At 36.7% G+C, this 17,491-nt stretch overlaps 1 pseudogene; it reads right to left on the reverse strand.

Annotated features, from left to right (window-relative positions):
• Window positions 1-1,571: 1,571 nt before the first annotated feature.
• LOC102265700 (putative taste receptor type 2 member 33) lies at window positions 1,572-7,831 on the reverse strand (annotated as a pseudogene).
• Window positions 7,832-17,491: the final 9,660 nt, after the last annotated feature.

Genomic DNA, 17,491 nt, shown 5'->3' on the forward strand with positions numbered 1-17,491 from the left:
CAGCTCCAGACCACCACAATAAAGCAAATATCACAAGGAAGTCACACAATTATTTTGGTTTTTCAGTACATAGAATTGTTATGTTTATACTACAATCTGTTAGGTGTGCAATAGTATTATACCTCAAAAATGTGCATACCATAAATTAAAAATATTTTATTGCAAAAAATACTCACCATCATCTGAGCCTTTATCTAGTAACATCAAAGATCACTGATCACTAATCCACTTCATAAATACTATAATAATGAAAAAGTTTGAAATGTTGTTAGAATTATCCAAGTGTGACCCAGAGACACGAAGTGAGCAAGTACTGTTGGGAAAATGACACCAATATTCTTGCTTGGTGCAGGGTTGCCACAACTTTCAGTTTGTAAAAAAAAAAAAAGAAACACAATAGAGTGAAATGAAATACATAAGGCATGCCTATAGTTTAGTTGTGCCAGCAACTAGATTTTAGGAAATTGGAATTATTTATTTAGTTTTCTTTTTAAGGAAGTGCATGGGAAAAGTCAAGTTCCATTTATTTGAAAATACATTTTATATGAAATAATTATTCACAAGGTGGTATGTAATTATAGTTTATTTTTGTTATTGAATAGTATTCAACTGGATGAATTTACCACTTTTATTGATCCATTCTATTGTCAATGGATTATACTCATAATAGTGCTGGTGAACATATTAGCATCACTTTTTAATCTTTATTAAAAGTACTTCATGATTTTATGATTATTTAGGATAAATTCAGGATATCTATTCTTTATTCTCCATGAAAATCCAGTGTACCAGTTTAATCAAGTTATTTAGTAAAATTATTCCCAAACTGGAGGTTAGCATCTGATTTACTTTATTAAAGATAAGCATTATCAATATCTTAATACACATGAGAGTATTAACAGATTATAAGGTATATACAGTGCTTGTTAAACAAAAATAATAAATATTCTGCCTAGTAACTAAATCTTACATAAATGTGTATATATTCATATTTCACACTTTGTTTTTTATTTTAATATCTTTGAATAAATGAATCTGAATGAAAGTAAGGCTGGAAAAGCAAATTAAATCAAATAAAAGAAAAAAAGTCTTCAAGTCGTAGAAATTTCTCTATGAAGCCTTAGTGAAGGCTTAGTGAAGTCAAAAGACTCTTCACTTTTTACTATGTATATATTTACCTAAAGAATACTAATACAGAAATGTGTAACATCATTAACCACAGATCTTGGCTATAGATTTTCTCCTTCATGTTATTTTTCTTCATCCTTCTCATACAACTTGAATTTCTTAAGTGTTTTACCTACCTGTAGTAAATTTAGTCTTCCTTATTTGTACCAAGTCATTATTAATTATAGTCACACACATATAAAGTTTATAAAGATCATAGTTTGTTTTCAGCTAGAAGACACATCATGCCCACTTATTTCCTTTCTTTTAGCCATCAACTCAGCTGCTGCAGAAATGACAGGAAGGACTGTCCTAGTGTCTGCTTTCCCCATGTCAGGATAAGTGAAGGACATATGATTCCAAAAGCCTGGCATGCCATGATAACCAAGTTGTTCCACTGCCTATTAGAACTTCAAACAGAAAATTAGAACCCGGAAGCAAACGGCAAATAGAAAACAGATGACAGTTTGCATGGCTTTTATATGGACCTTGGTGCTGGGATCTTGGGGTCCTTTACCACTGAGCTGCATCTTCCTGAAATGTTTCCATGGGGAAAAGATAAACAGCAGAAAAGAACTCAGGGACATAGCAAAGGGTGTGAAGTTTACTAGCACGAACAGAGTCATATTTCAAAGGTGTAAAATGTCCCTCAGCTTGGTCTTCTGAGTGATGTTTCCTTCATAGTCATTTGTCTGGATAGTCTTGTTTACATTTACACCATGAATTAATAAAACCAAACAGGACAAAGTGAACAAGAAGAACATTTTTAATTCTCCATTTTAGGTAAAGAAAAATAATATTGGAAAATTGGCTATCTTGAGCAAATAAAATATGCTGAGGATAGCAGCAAGCCAGGTACCAAAACAGTTGCTTATTATCCAGGCAATAATAATAATTCTTGCTCTTAAATTGTCTAAAGCTGGGATTAAACACATTTTCACACCAATGTATTAATGTTACTCAGAGCAAACCAATTCTGGAGACTGCCAGAGCAGTGAGAATCCCATCTGCTGAAGAGATTTTTTGTCTCTTGACCAGTCAATGCAGTTCACCAGTGACATGAAACCACTGGCAAAATTTCTTAGAATAAATTCTATTACTAGGATGGAAAAAACGTAGTAAAGTTGTCATCTGTAGAAAAATAGGTAAGTTCAATGTCACCGGTCAAGATTTCTTTAATATTCTGACCACAGACTCTACATGAGCTAATTTTTCTGGATATGAGGTAAAGTCCTTATTTCTTTTAAATTCTGTGACCAGTGTCAGGCAGGAAAGCATTAGCATGCTAATGGAAGAGCTCAGTGTTGACATGATAAAAATCACTGTTATTCCCTGGTAGCTCAGATTAACTTCTATTTACACACTTTATGACCTTGCTGTAGCCTGAAATATTCATATTCGTGTTGAAGTGAAAGTTGAAGTCTCATGTGCTAACATGCAAATAAAACCATATCCTCTTTCACTGCTTTGCGATTTGTTTCTTGTTTCACATCTCCATAATTTGTGTTCATCAGCTTTACTCGTCATATAGTAAAATTTTAAAACCCAATACATAGAATATACAGTGACTGTTTTGTTAGATGGAGCTTGGTCATAACTAAGATCTTCACCATTATGAATTTCTTTAATGTCAGAATTATGTAGAAAGAATTCAATCTTTTTCTATCAAAATATCAAAGTTTTCTTGGGAATCCTTATAAGTTAAATACTCTTTAAAGGCTGCTGCTGCTGCTAAGTCACTTCATTCGTGTCTGACTCTGTGCGACCCCATAGACGGCAGCCCACCAGGCCCCCCCGTCCCTGGGATTCTCCAGGCAAGAACACTGGAGTGGGTTGCCATTTCCTTCTCCAGTGCATGAAAGTGAAAAGTGAAAGTGAAGTCGGGCAGTCGTGTCTGACTCTTCGCGATCCCATGGACTGGGCTCCTCCATCCATGGGGTTTTCCAGGCAAGAGTACTGGAGTGGGGTGCCATCGCCTTCTCCCTTTACAGGCTAGTTGTTGATAAATAGCATTTACGTATAGTTTATTGTTTACAAGCTCATAAGTGTACACACAGACATACACATCTGTATTTCATGGATACAAGTTATTATTGTCCTATAATTTCCAAAATAGAAAATAAGTCTCAGAGAGGCCATCTGCCCTTAAAAAAATCTTTTCTCTCATTCAGGCTTTTCATCCCATTATTAATAGTTATCATATATCTCATGATTAGGCTTTTGATAAAGTTTCTCTCCTGAGTCTATTTATATTTAAATATCAATTATTTAATTTAAAATACTCAAGAATGATATAAATATTCCTCAGAAACTTAAAAAGTACATTTAATTCCTGCTATAAAGTCTAGGCTTCTCTCTGCATAAGTATTCAGTTTTATTTTTCCTGTTTAGTTATTAGACTATTAAAATTGGATATTTTTGTGACCTTGGAATAAGGAAAGATTCCTTAGCTAGGACACATATAAACACACACACATGTGCACACACAAAAAGTTAATAAAAGCAATGATCACTATAAAGAAACTATAGTGAGACTATAAAGACACTAAAAAGACAACAAAAATATTTATCATAGAATGAGAGAACAAAATACACATATATATTACAAAGTACACACTCATATATATTATATATTATTTATTATATATATATTAAACATTCCTTTAACTCAATACTAAAAGACAATCTCAATTTAAGGAAAGTAAGCAAAAAATTTCAAAAGACCCTCAACAAAGAAGATACAATAAACCAATAAAAAAGTTCTTAGTATCATTACATACAAGGGAAATGCAAATTTAAACTGCAATGAAATATCACTTCAAACCCACTAGCGTGCTAAAAATAAAGAAACTGACTGGGCCAGATTTGGGCAATGATGTGAAACAACTGGAACGCTCATATATTCCTGCTGAGCACTAAAGAGTACAGCCACCTTGGAGAATTATTTGACCGTTCCTAAAAAGGCTACAAATACTGTTGGGCTGCACCCCACAGGGCTACAAGGCCTACACTTGCCCAGTTTTAGAACCAAAAACAGAGCCTGGAGTCAGCAACAGAGACATCGATGGTTTAGTGGATGAAGGAGCTTATATGTCTGAAGCAAGGTCCTGGAGTGACATCCCTCTGTAGCAGAAGGTGGGCAGGACATAGCCGCAGGTTTCACAACTGAGGACAAGGGGAGATTACCAATTGATGTCAGATTGGTTTATTAGTTACCAGGAAAATGGGCAGATGGGCATGCCCCCTCACGACCCCTTTGATAAGCTATTACTAGCTGGGGCCTGGGGCAAGTACATAAAAAGGTCAGTCATGTGCACAGGATGTAGATGAAGCAGGCACTGATCAGGCAGGGGATGTACAGAGAACAAGAGAATGGCCATCTTCAGTGGCCTGACCGCACACAACACACTGCCCACTATCCAGCTATTCCACTCTTATATATATATAGTCATTGAAAATAAATAAAAATATGTCCACAAAAGACTGATAGAAGAATGTTAACACCAGCTTTACTCATTAAATCCATTACTAAAAACAACCTAAACATATTTATATCAACCAGGTGATAAAAGAACAAATTGTGGAATATTCATAGAGTGAAATAGCACTCCACAATAAAAGAAATAAACTACTCATATACACAACAATACAAATTAGTCTCAAAAAATATGATTGAAAAAAAGAGCTAGACAAAAAAACAAAAACCCAAAACCGAAATCTATATGTATGATATGATTTCTAAAACAAGCAAAACTAAGACAGAAAGCACAAAAGCAGTTTTCTGGAACCTGATCTAAAAAGGGCATGAAATAACTTTGAAGGGGTGAAACAATTATTCTATATTTTATCATGGCGATTGTTTCAAAGATGCATACAATAGTTAAAGCTCATCAAACTATATACTTAAAGACAGCATATTTTACTATTTGTAAATTTTACCTCCATAAAGTTAATTTTGGAAGGACTGATGCTGAAGCTGAAACTCCAATACTTTGGCCACCTCATGCGAAGAGTTGACTCATTGGAAAAGACCCTGATGCTGGGAGGGAATGGGGGCAGGAGTAGAAAGGGATGACAGAGGATGAGATGGCTGGATGGCATCACCGAATCCATGGACATGAGTTTGAGTAAACTCCGGGAGTTGGTGATGGACAGGGAGGCCTGGCGGTGCTGCGATCATGGTGTCGCAAAGAGTTGGACACGACTGAGCGACTGAACTGAACTGAACTGAACTGAAAGTTAATATTAAAAGTAAATACAATAAATAAAAACGAGAGAAAAATGGACATTTTCAGAAGAAAAAAAAAAAAAATCTGGCTTGACCTCCCTAATGGAAAGTCAAGCAGATCCTCTTCAAGAAGATCTGACCCCACGTGGAAAGTCAGAGATATGGAATCAATCTTAGCATTGTTATTTTCCACATTGATGAGTTAAAGAAATCTTTGACACATTGTTGTTTTATATTTTTAGAAGACTCGTGTTTTCGACGTTTTTAAAAATTATACGTTGACTCTTGTCACGGTCAGAATATACCCATATGCCCAAGAGGACACATGTGGCACACGTCACGCATGTTAGAGTCAACTAGGTAAACTATGTGGCCCCAGAAAAGCCTGTTGTGAGCTGTGCAAGCCCAGGCATGTCTCTTCCAGGCGCTGGGTATGTCCTGAGTAGAAGCAGAATTGGATTTTCACCAACTCTGTGTTTCTCTTTTCTTCCTGAATCTGTGCTTTTATTTTTGATTCTGAACATTGGCCAAGTTTGGTTCTGGGTCTAATTTGTGCACAGTCAATATATTATAAAAATATCATATGATATTACTTACATGTGAAATCCAAAGAAGAGATACAAATGAACTTATTTACAAAACAGAAATATATCCACACACATAGAACATAAACTTAAGGATACCAAAGGGAAAAGGGATTGGAGGGAAGGATAAGTAAGCAGATTGGGAGTACACATACAAGCTACGATATATAAAATAGATAACCCAACTGAAACTATCATAACATTGTTAATCAGCTATATTTCAATGCAAAATAAAATGATTAAAAATAAAAATATTTACTATATGTTGAAATGATAATATGTTGATAAAATATATTTAAAATAAATTTTAATGCTATACAAAAAAAAAGATAACCAACAAGGACCTACAGTATGGCATAGGAAATTATATTCAATATTTTGTAATAAGCTATAAGAGGAAAGAAATGAAAAAAGAATATATATATATTCAGTGATATACATTCAGTGATATATATACCTTCAGTGATATATATATATATATATATATATAAATCATGGAATCACTATGCTGTCCACCTGAAACTAATACAACATTGTAAATCAACTTCATTTCAATAAAATATAAATAAATAAATAATTTTTAAGAAGAGCCAGTGGGCACTTTCCCTGCATTCTCCTTCTGACTTGCTTCATTAATAAAATCAAATCACCAGCTTCTCCCTGGAAGGAACTTGTCTACACATTTTGTGCCCCAACTTTTATGGCTGAGGGATAGGATCTAAGGGATAAGACCTGAAATCAACTAGCTCAGCTATCCAATGGGGCTCAGCATTCAGGAGTTTCATAGGACTGAAGCAAACAAAGCATGAGGATTTAAATGGGTGTGCAAGCATTTCTTACAGCTATGCTGTCAATCTTGGCACAGAGGGAAAAGGCAAAATACCCATCTCCTATTGTTTTCCTGGAAGGAGTTTGCATACTGGGGACAGCTGCTGCCTGAGGGTCTGGCTTCTGATCAGCCTACAACTAGGTACTGACTGAAATCATTCTGGAGACCAAAAAAGCCGGTGGGCACTTTCCCAGCATTCTCCCCCAGCTCAGGCAATAATACCAAGTTGCCAGCTTTTTTCTGGAGGGAGTTTGTCCACACATCTAGCACCCCAACTTCTGCAACTGATACCCAAGAAACTAGTCCTTCAAATCACCTAGTTCTGATAACCAACAGGGCTCAGCATTCATGATTTATACAGGATAACATTAAATTAAAAAAAAAAAAAACAATTTTCAAACTGCACTCAAGCACTTTCCACAGAAATCTATTCCCCCAAGTTCAGTGCAGAGGGAGTAGGCAAATATGTCCACCTTACAGTTTTTCCTGGAAGGAATTAGAATGCATACTTTTCCAGCTGCTGCCTGTGATTTCAGATTAAAATCAGTCTGTATGGGGTGGGGGTGGGAACCTGACTGGGATCCTCCGGAGAGTCTGAAGAACAAGAGCCATATCACTTCAATAATAAAACCAAATCTCCAGCTTCTCCCTGGAAGAGGCATGTCCACACATTTAGCACTAGAACCACTGCAGCTGCCACCCAAGGGATTGGCTCTCAAATGATATAGCTCTGAGAGCTAAGAGTGCTCAGCATTCAAGACTACACAAGACAGAACCACACAAAACAAGCAGGCAGTTATACTTGGGCCACAGGCACTCCCAGGGACAGTTCCTTCTGGCTCAGCACAGAGTGAGTGAGCAAAAACACCCAGCTCACAATTTCTCCCTGATATGGGCTAGACTGTTGAATGTTCTCACTTTCTCAGCTGCATCTAAAGGCTGGGTTTCCAATTAGCCTGCGTCGGGAGCTGAAGGGGAAGACAATTAGTACTTACCTGGGAGCCTGACCAGGTAAGTGGGCATTTCCCAAGCCTTTGGGACATTGATAGGTCTTGACACACCTTCGTGTACTAGGAGCCATGGAGAACAAAGATAGCAGCTTTCAGTTCAGTTCAGTTCAGTCACTCAGTCGTGTCCAACTCTTTGCGACCCCATGAATCGCAGCACTCCAGGCCTCCCTGTACATCACGAACTCCCGAAGTTCACTCAGACTCACGTCCATCAAGTCAGTGATGCCATCCAGCCATCTAATCCTCTGTCGTACCCTTCTCCTCCTGCCCCCAATTCCTCCCAGCATCAGAGTCTTTTCCAATGAGTCAACTCTTCACATGAGGTGGCCAAAGTACTGGAGTTTCAGCTTTAGCATCTTTCCTTCCAAAGAACACCCAGGGCTGATCTCCTTCAGAATGGACTGGTTGGATTTCCTTGCAGTCCAAGGGACTCTCAAGAGTCTTCTCCAACACCACAGTTCAAAAGCATCAATTCTTCGGCGCTCAGCTTTCATCACAGTCCAACTCTCACATCCATACATGACTACTGGAAAAACCATAGCCTTGACTAGACGGACCTTTGTTGGCAAAGTAATGTCTCTGCTTTTCAATATGCTATCTAGGTTGGTCATAACTTTCCTTCCAAGGAGTAAGCGTCTTTTAATTTCATGGCTGCAATCACCATCTGCAGTGATTTTGGAGCCCCCCAAAATAAAGTCTGACATTGTTTCCACTGTTTCCCCATCTATTTCCCATGAAGTGATGGGACCAGATGCCATGATCTTAGTTTTCTGAATGTTGAGCTTTAAGCCAATTTTTTCACTCTCCTCTTTCACTTTCATCAAGAGACTTTTTAGTTCCTCTTCACTTTCTGCCATAAGGGTGCAGCAGCTTGGATGATCACAAAACCTTAAGCGGCAACCAGGTTCTCAGTTCAGGCTGACTGATAAGGTTCATCTCCTACATGAGGCAAGTCAGTCAACACTAGGAGAGGGCTGTTTCATCTAATGTGTAAAGACCAACACAGTCAAGGAAAATGAAGAAATAGGGGAGTAGATTTCAAACAAAAGAACAAGATAAATCACTAGAAACCAATCTTAATGAAAGGGAGATAAGTGATTTATTTACTAGATAGTTCAAAACAAAGGTCATAAAGATGCTCACTGAGGTCTGGAGAGCAGTGTATGAACAAAATAGGAATTTCAGCAAAGAGACAGAAAATATTCAAAGGTACCAAACAGGGAATTCCCCTGCAGCCTAATGGTTAGGACTCCACGCTTCCACTGCTTAGGGCCTAGGTTCAATCCCTGGTCAGGGAATTAAGATCCCACAAGTCTCATGGTGTGAGGAGGGAGGGAAGAGAGAAAAAGGGTATGGAGGTAAATGTATTATTAAAAAATAGAAAAATAACAATAAAAGTACCAAACAGAAATCATAGCACTGAAAAATATAATAACTGAATTTAAAAAAGTTTAATAGAAAAATTCAACAGACTAGTCAGGAGGAAAATAGTGAATAGTGAATAGTTGGCCTTCCCTTGTAGCTCAGTTGGTAAAGGATCTGCCTGCAGTGCAGGAGACCTGGGTTGGGAAGATCCCCTGGAGAAGGAAATGGCAACCCACTCCAGTATCCTTACTTGGAAAATCTCATGGACAGAGGAGCCTGGTGGGCTGCAGTCCAATAGAAAAATAACAATAAAAGTACCAAACAGAAATCATAGAGCTGAAAAATATAGTAACTGAACTGAAAAAAGTTTGATAGAAAAGTTCAACAGACTAGTCAAGAGGAAAATAGTCTCTCTGAACTCAAAGACAAAGCAGTAGAGATCATCCAATCAGAGGGGCAAAAAGAAAGGCGAATGAAAGGAGTGAAGATTGTTAAGAGACCTGTGGGTCACCACCAAGCATGACAGAATCAGTTTACAGATCTTTGTCAAGTAGATAACTTATCTTTTTAGTTTCTTGATTACCAGATGAAGAGAAGACATAGCTAAATAAGATATAGATAATAAGATCCTGGAATTCAAGAATAATGCTGTAACTGAATGAAACTTTGGACATGCTCAGATAGAAATGAGCATGTTTTGTATATGAGAGAAGTGTGAAAAAATCAAGAGGATATACTGAAATAGATTGCCTCATTTTCATGAAATTCTTTAATCCTCACTGTACCTATACCTTTGGGAAATAATTTTGTTGTATCCTTACCATGGGTTTCCCAGGTGGCACAGTGGCACAGTAGTAAATCTGCCTGCCACTGCAGGAAACGCAGATTCAATCCTTGGGTTGGGAAGATCCCCCAGAGAAGGAAATGGCTAGGCACTCCAGTATTTTTGCATGGACATTCCCATGGACAGAGGAGCCTCGTGGGCTACAGTTTATGGGGTCACTAGGAGTGGGACACGACTGAGCATGCATGCACACACATGCACATCCTCCACTACAGGCACATCATATAGGTTTTAAATGGTTTCCACACTGGGGCTGCCCCGGGCTTGCTCATCTTTAATCACCATGAAAACATGCCCAGGCAAGTACCCTGATCCCAAAAGGAGAATAAGTGAATCATTGAATCAAGCTTTTCCAGAAAGATTTAACCTAATCTTTCTTTCCAGAAAGATTTAACCTAAACTTACAATCAGGGTCTTCCCAGGTGATTCAGTGGTAAAGAATTTGCCTGTCAATGCAGGAGCCACAGGAGACATGAGTTTGATCCCTGGTCAGGAAGACCATCTGGAGAAGAAAATGGCAACCAGTATTCTTGCTGGGATAATCTGATGGACACAGGAGCTTAGCAGGCTACAGCCCTTGGAGTCACAGAGACCCAGACACTACTGAATAACTGAGCACGCATGCAAACTGACAATCAGCCAAACTGTAACTGGCTCCCAGATACATTTCTCATTTAAAAATCATTTGAACAGCTGTTTCTTTTAATATAATCTACTCTTTCTCTCTGGTTACTTGAGAGATTTCCTCCTGGTTTCTAATGGTGTTAAGTTAAATTGTCTCCATCATACTGTCTGAAATTCAATAATTTTTTTTTAATTAATGCCTTGAACATTTTGAAAAAATCTGGACAACATTGGTTCCACTCCAATATTTTCTCTCCCACTTCTCAGAAATACAGAAATGTGTCAGAATTTCAGTCTATAACCTTCATATCTCCTCCCCTCTAACCTGTATTGTGCATCTCTGTCTCTTTATGCCTCATTCTGGGTAGTAATCATCTAATTCACTAATTTGTTTTTCAACAATGTCTAATTGGTTATTAAATATGTCTGTTGAGCTTTTAATTTTGAATATTCATTTTACCAGTCCTGTTGTTTCAATTGATAAGAACAGTCTCTTACTCTTCTATCCATTGTCTTTGGTGGGGAAACTGAAAAAAAAAAAAAAGGATACCAACATCTTAAAGAAAGCCTTTTAATTTTAGTAGTGTTAAGGAAAAATAGGAAGCATTCCCTTCTGTTTCCAAAATTTAGTCACAGTGTAGGTAAAATCATGATCTAGTCATTCTTCACCAAGTTGGATGGCAGCTTGTCTACTGCTCAGTTGTTACTACAGGCTCTCACTCAGGAAAGTCAAGGAACAGAACTTCATCCCAAATGCCATTCAAATAAGCAAAATTTAATACATTATCACAGAGACACCATTCTATTCCATGGCTTTTATTTTTCAGTAGTCTTTATTCACTACCTCTAATGTTAGAAAGAAGGTTTGGGGACTTAACCCTGTAATTTTAAGATTACCTATCAATAATTAGCTCAAGTAATACACAAACTAAAGACTACTCAATTTCTAATGTATTCAACTTGAGTTAAACTTTACTATTTTCACTAAGGTTAAATTATCTACAGTGATCTTTAGAAAATTATTTAGACATTTTTTAACTTTTTATTAAATATTTCAAATATAAATCATTAAATATAATTATGACACAACTAAATTGGAGAATTCTAACTGATAGATATGTATTTGTCTAGTTTTCTAATTGTCAGAGAACACTGCAATCTTCTCTATGGTCTTAGGATACTTACATCATTCTCAGCACCAGGGCTAATTTGAAAGAATACTTTCACTCATGACTTCATCAAGAACATTAAAACTAACATACTTAAAATGATTTACTTGTTATTTTTTCTCTGCTTACTCTAAATTTATGGCAAACAAAACAACACTTTACTTTTATTGCATTTTTATATGGATATGTCTATATACTCTGCTTGATAATACAGTCTGTATACTTCTTTCATATTTAATAGCACCATTAGCAAGCAAAATTCTCCCATCTGCTTATTTGTGTTCTGACTTATGAATGAATCTGGAGTATTTTATTACAGTAGTAAAAGCATCAATACATAAACACAAATATATACAAACATTACACAAAATATGTACTATGCTTTGCAAATTTGCTTCTCTACATGTATGTCTTTTGTTCTTTAACAAAGAACTAAAAAATGTTATGGATCTAATTTGTTCCTTTTCATTGTTGTATCAGTTGCCACAGTATATTTGTATCCGTATGCCACAATATACTTATTCATTTTTTACTGATGGACTGTTATGTAACTTCTCAATTTCAGCTAAGAAAAAGAGTAATATGCACATTTTTGCATATATATATTGGTGCATATATATCAAAGATTTCTTTGTGTATAAAAATAAGAGTGAAATTACTGTCTTAGGTTTAGACAGCATATTAAAAAGCAGAGACATTGCCAACAAAGGTCCATCTAGTCAAGGCTATGGTTTTTCCAGTGGTCATGTATGGATATGAGTTGGACTACAAAGAAGGCTGAGCACTGAAGAATTGATGCTTTTGAACTGTGGTGTTGGAGAAGACTCTTGAGAGTCCCTTGGACTGAAAGGAGATCCAACCAGTCCATCCTTAGGGAGATCAGTCCTGGGTATTCATTGGAGGGACTGACGTTGAAGCTGAAACTCCAATACTTTGTCCACCTGATGAGAAGAGCTGACTCATTTGAAAAGACCCTGATGCTGGGAAAGATTGAGGACAGGAGGAGAAGGGGATGACAGAGGATAAGATGGTTGGATGGCATCACTGACTCTATGGGCATGGGTTTGGGTGGACTCTGGGAGTTGGTAATGGACAGGGAGGCCTGGCATGCTGCGGTTCATGGGGTCACAAAGAGTCGGACACGACTGAGCAACTGAACTGAACTGAACTGTCTTAGGTTTAGCGTGTTCACCCTAACTACTTAAAGTCACACTATTGCATAAAGTTGTTTTACATATGTGTAATTCTATGAATGGTGTATGAAATTTTCAACTGTTTCAGATCCTTTCCAAAATTAGTAACATCAGAGTAATATTTATACTTTTATATTTATATAAACATTTATTGCACTTATTACACTCTAAATTTTAAAAAAATATTTTACTATTCTAATTTTAAATTTACTTTTAGTTTAAAATTGCATTACTCTTTTCTCTTTCTATGACTGTGATTTCATATACATTTATTCATATGTAATTGTGTTGAACACATATGCTTATTAGATTTCATTGTACAGTTTTATAAGCTTTCTTCTTCAGGTTCCAAATAATCCTTTGTTAAGAGCAAATGTTACAGCAGAAGCAATTTCCTTAATTGAACATTATATCAGATGACTTTGAGAAAATATAATTAGGTAACAGCATGTTGTAAGGCAAACCAGTGCAGTTTAATAACACTTAAAAGGATTAATAAAAGAAAAACTAGGAATTAAAAATGAACATACAAAGTCTTCTATTAAGGTATTTCCATGTAGAATACAGAAAGTTTTTTTAATGTCTATTAAGCTAAAGGTTTTGATTAGTTTTTAGAGAACTTAAGACCCCACAATAGTCTGAAAGCAATCTGCCTTAGCTTGCTGTTTCCCAAAATTATAACAAACGAGTGGCCGGATGAAAAGAGAGTTGGAATCACCATGACAAACATCATGACCTCATACCAGTGTAGCTTAAAGAAGATCCAATTTCCAATTAGAATGGAAATAAAGTAAACGATGACAAGGTGGAGAAATGTTGTCACCATTTTCGTGGCCCTTTTATCGCCTCTGTGCTGAAGTCTCTCAAGTGGTTCAAGTTGACTTGGAAATTCTTGATGTGTCTCACCAGGGAAAGAAAGAAAAGCAGGAAAGAAGCCAAGGAGAGAAGAAAAGGGATAACATATGTCAATCTGAGAAGAATAAGGCTTTTAAGATAGAAAATTTTACTTGCATCTAAATGCAAAGTCATGTTCCTTTCAGGTTCTCTAAAGGTGTTCATCCACAGCTCACCAAGAGCATCCTGCATTAAGAGGTCAAAAGATAATAAAAAGAAAAAGGCCAGGAAAAGCACCAGAAGCACTCGGTTCATTCTCCATTTCAGCCACATGGAAAAGAAGTGAGAGAAATTGGCTATCTTAAGGAAGTAGAATACGCTTAGGCAGATGGCAAACCAGATAGTTAAGTGATTTGTTAGTGCCCAACCCCACTCCAGTACTCTTGCCTGGAAAATCCCATGGACAGAGGAGCCTGGTAGGCTGTAGTCCATGGCATCGGTAAGAGTCGGACACGACTGAGCGACTTCACTTTCACTTTTCACTTTCATGCATTGTTGGAGGAAATGGCAACCCACTCCAGTGTTCTTGCCTGGAGAATCCCAGGGACGGGGGAGCCTGGTGGGCTGCCATCTATGGGGTCGCACAGAGTCGGACACGACTGAAGCAACTTAGCAGCAGCAGCAGCAAAGAATAAAAACTACTTTTACTAGTTTGCCTGTGGCATACAGATGTGGAGCTAATCCTACTGTAAATGAATCCAAAAGTGTTACCCACAGAACCCCCAGAATGGTTCTGGCCACAGCCAGGAAGGTAAGGATGAAATCAGCTGATGAGACGTTTCCATTCTTGACCCACGGGATGCAGTTTACCAGTCCAATGAACCCATTTCCCAGTACTCCTAAGATCAGTTCTCCTGTTGACACCACTAGAAAGAAGACCCTTGTTCCAACTGACATTTGTATATTTCTAATGTCACTGAAGCGACTTAGCAGCAGCAGCAGCAGCAATGTCACTGAAAACTTTAAACAGTTGCAGACTGACATTCACTTATATTTTCTTTAGTATTTTCACCATAATTCCAGGAAGTAAAGCCAAAATTCTGCTATGTGATTTACATGCACAGATCGTTGCAAAACAGTAGTTTATTCTTTTTATATTGTAATTCCAGTGCTACACCAAACAGTTCTGTCAGCAGGTAACAAAGCTTCATGAATACCTTTCTTATGACTTACAGTCAGTTGCTACATAATTTTCAGAATAAATGCTAACAGTGTCTGCTTATCCTTGACACCAGCTGCAGTTTCTCATTTCTGCTAATGACTAAAAGAATAAGGTCAGGTATGTCAACATGCAAATATGAGAGAGACTTGTTTCCACTAATTTGTACTTTCACTTTCCCCAAGTCATACATTTGAATGCAAATATATTAAATTTTGAATAGGAATTTCTAGAAAAAATATGTAATTCAGTTTATATTTCTCACTCATCAATAAGATCCTTCTAGCTCGCAAGAATTTTGTAGAATCAATATGATTTATAGGAATAAGAAAATTATTTATATTTCAAAAAGGGCACACAGGTACAAGGACAAATATATTAGTACATATATATAGTATGTAGTACTAATTATATTAGTACAAGATAGTGTAGAAGCTAAGTCAGAAATTATAAGCAAAATAAAGTGGCAATATACATGAGGACTGTAAAGTGCTACAGTGCAGAATCAATTATGATTTTCTGAGGAAATGAACATGTAGTGTAAACATGACTCTTTTGAAATTTAGGAAGAAATAGAAGGAAATAAAAAGAACTTAAGCCTGATGTAAGGACATGTTAGTATTATCAAAATGACGTGAACAGGCTACATTATGCTCTGAATAGAGACACTTGCTTCCTTTTACAAGAACTTGTTGCTGTTTTCCTTGGAATCTGACTAAGTGCCCTCCCACTTCCATGTCCTCAATTCCATGTTCTTCTCTTATTTCTGGGCTAGAGGTGACCACATTCCCAGCTTTTGTTACAGATTGTTGTGGCAATGTGATCAAAATCTGAGAAATGTTATGTAAGTGAAAATTATGAGCACAATTTTAGGCCCATCCCTGCTAAATATACCCATGCACAGTCTTCCCTATGCCTTTTTCTTGCAGCTTTCTTGAAAGGGAGATAACTCCAAGCATTCTTGGAAGCAGCATGCTAAGGATGACAAACTTCTGATTAGCCTGATTCATGAATAACTGCCTAGAGAAGGCTGCTCTGACATATCACTACTCTCAAAAGAGCAATATTAAATGTGCGTTGTGTTGGAGTTACGTGATGCTTGGGAGCTTATTCGGGGGCAGTTTGTCTACCCAGTCTAATGCAGAGATTGGAATTGAGACTGTTTAGACTTGTGTAGGAGCAATTGAATGGTGAGGAAACAAAATTAGGAAAGTTTGTGAAGCGTATGTGATGAGTTTCATTTTCATCGGTTTCTAGCCCTCATAGTTTATTCATCCATTTAATGACTAGAATATCATTTGGAGGAACTCTTCTATAGACTAACTTTATATCCAGGAATGGAGCAGGAAGCAGGATAAACATGATTCACCCATTGTAGGGTTTACATTATCCTGGGACAGAGAGATAATTAAAACCAATGAATAAGTCAGATGTGGAAATTATTTACCTTAAGGTAAATAATGATGTTACAATTTCATAACTAAGAATTAATATAGACATGTAAATACAGTTGTCAAACAAGGTTATATGTTTCTTTCCTGTAGTGAAAATTGCTATCAATACTACATCAACACCCTTTCTATTTCAGCATTTTCCCCAAGATTGTCATAAAACAGGTTTTGAAGACATTTCCTATAATTATTATATAGACATCATAGATACCACTCTAATACATGCAGAAAAGCCACTGACTCATGTAGCATAATTTTTTACTATTCTTATATTGAATGTGTTTTTAAAATAGGGAAGATCCGAGTCTTCTCACCTTAAGATTAAAAGGAAATTTTAGGCAGCAAAATGGAGGAGATGCTTAGCATTTCAGAGGAAGCCTCAAGATGGTTTAGGGGGAAAATGAATAATTTGACATCAGATGTCGACTTCAACACATATCTTCTTAGCTAAAAAGTCTAAAAAGTTATTTTTTTAACTTCATGTGGAAATATAGCAAAACTTAAAATAAGTCATGATTATTTTATTCTTCATCCATATAACAGAACTTGATTTTTTCCTAAGTTTTTGTAAAAGTGCTAGTTGCTTGTCATTTCCAACTCTTTGCAACTCTATGGACCATAGCCCATCAGGCCCCTGTCCACGGAATTCTCCAAGCAAGAATACTAGAGTAGGTTGCCATTCCCTTCTCTGGGGGACCTTTCCAACCAGGAATTGAACCTGGGTCTCCCATGTTGCAGGCAAATTCTTTACTGTCTGAGACACTAGGGAAGTTCATAAATCTAATATTCTTTCATAGAACTGATTGTACACATATGTAAAATGTATCTGAATATGATTGCTATTCTTGAATTTTAGTGTGAGCATATTTACCTAAGAATATTGCTAATTATTCTCCAATAACCATGAAGTAAGTGATCATGATGGATAAAAATCTATCTCAAATATACATCCTCATGTTGATTCAGAATTGAAG

Source organism: Bos mutus, chromosome 5 (genome assembly GCF_027580195.1).
Source record: "Bos mutus isolate GX-2022 chromosome 5, NWIPB_WYAK_1.1, whole genome shotgun sequence".
Lineage (NCBI taxonomy): Eukaryota > Metazoa > Chordata > Mammalia > Artiodactyla > Bovidae > Bos > Bos mutus.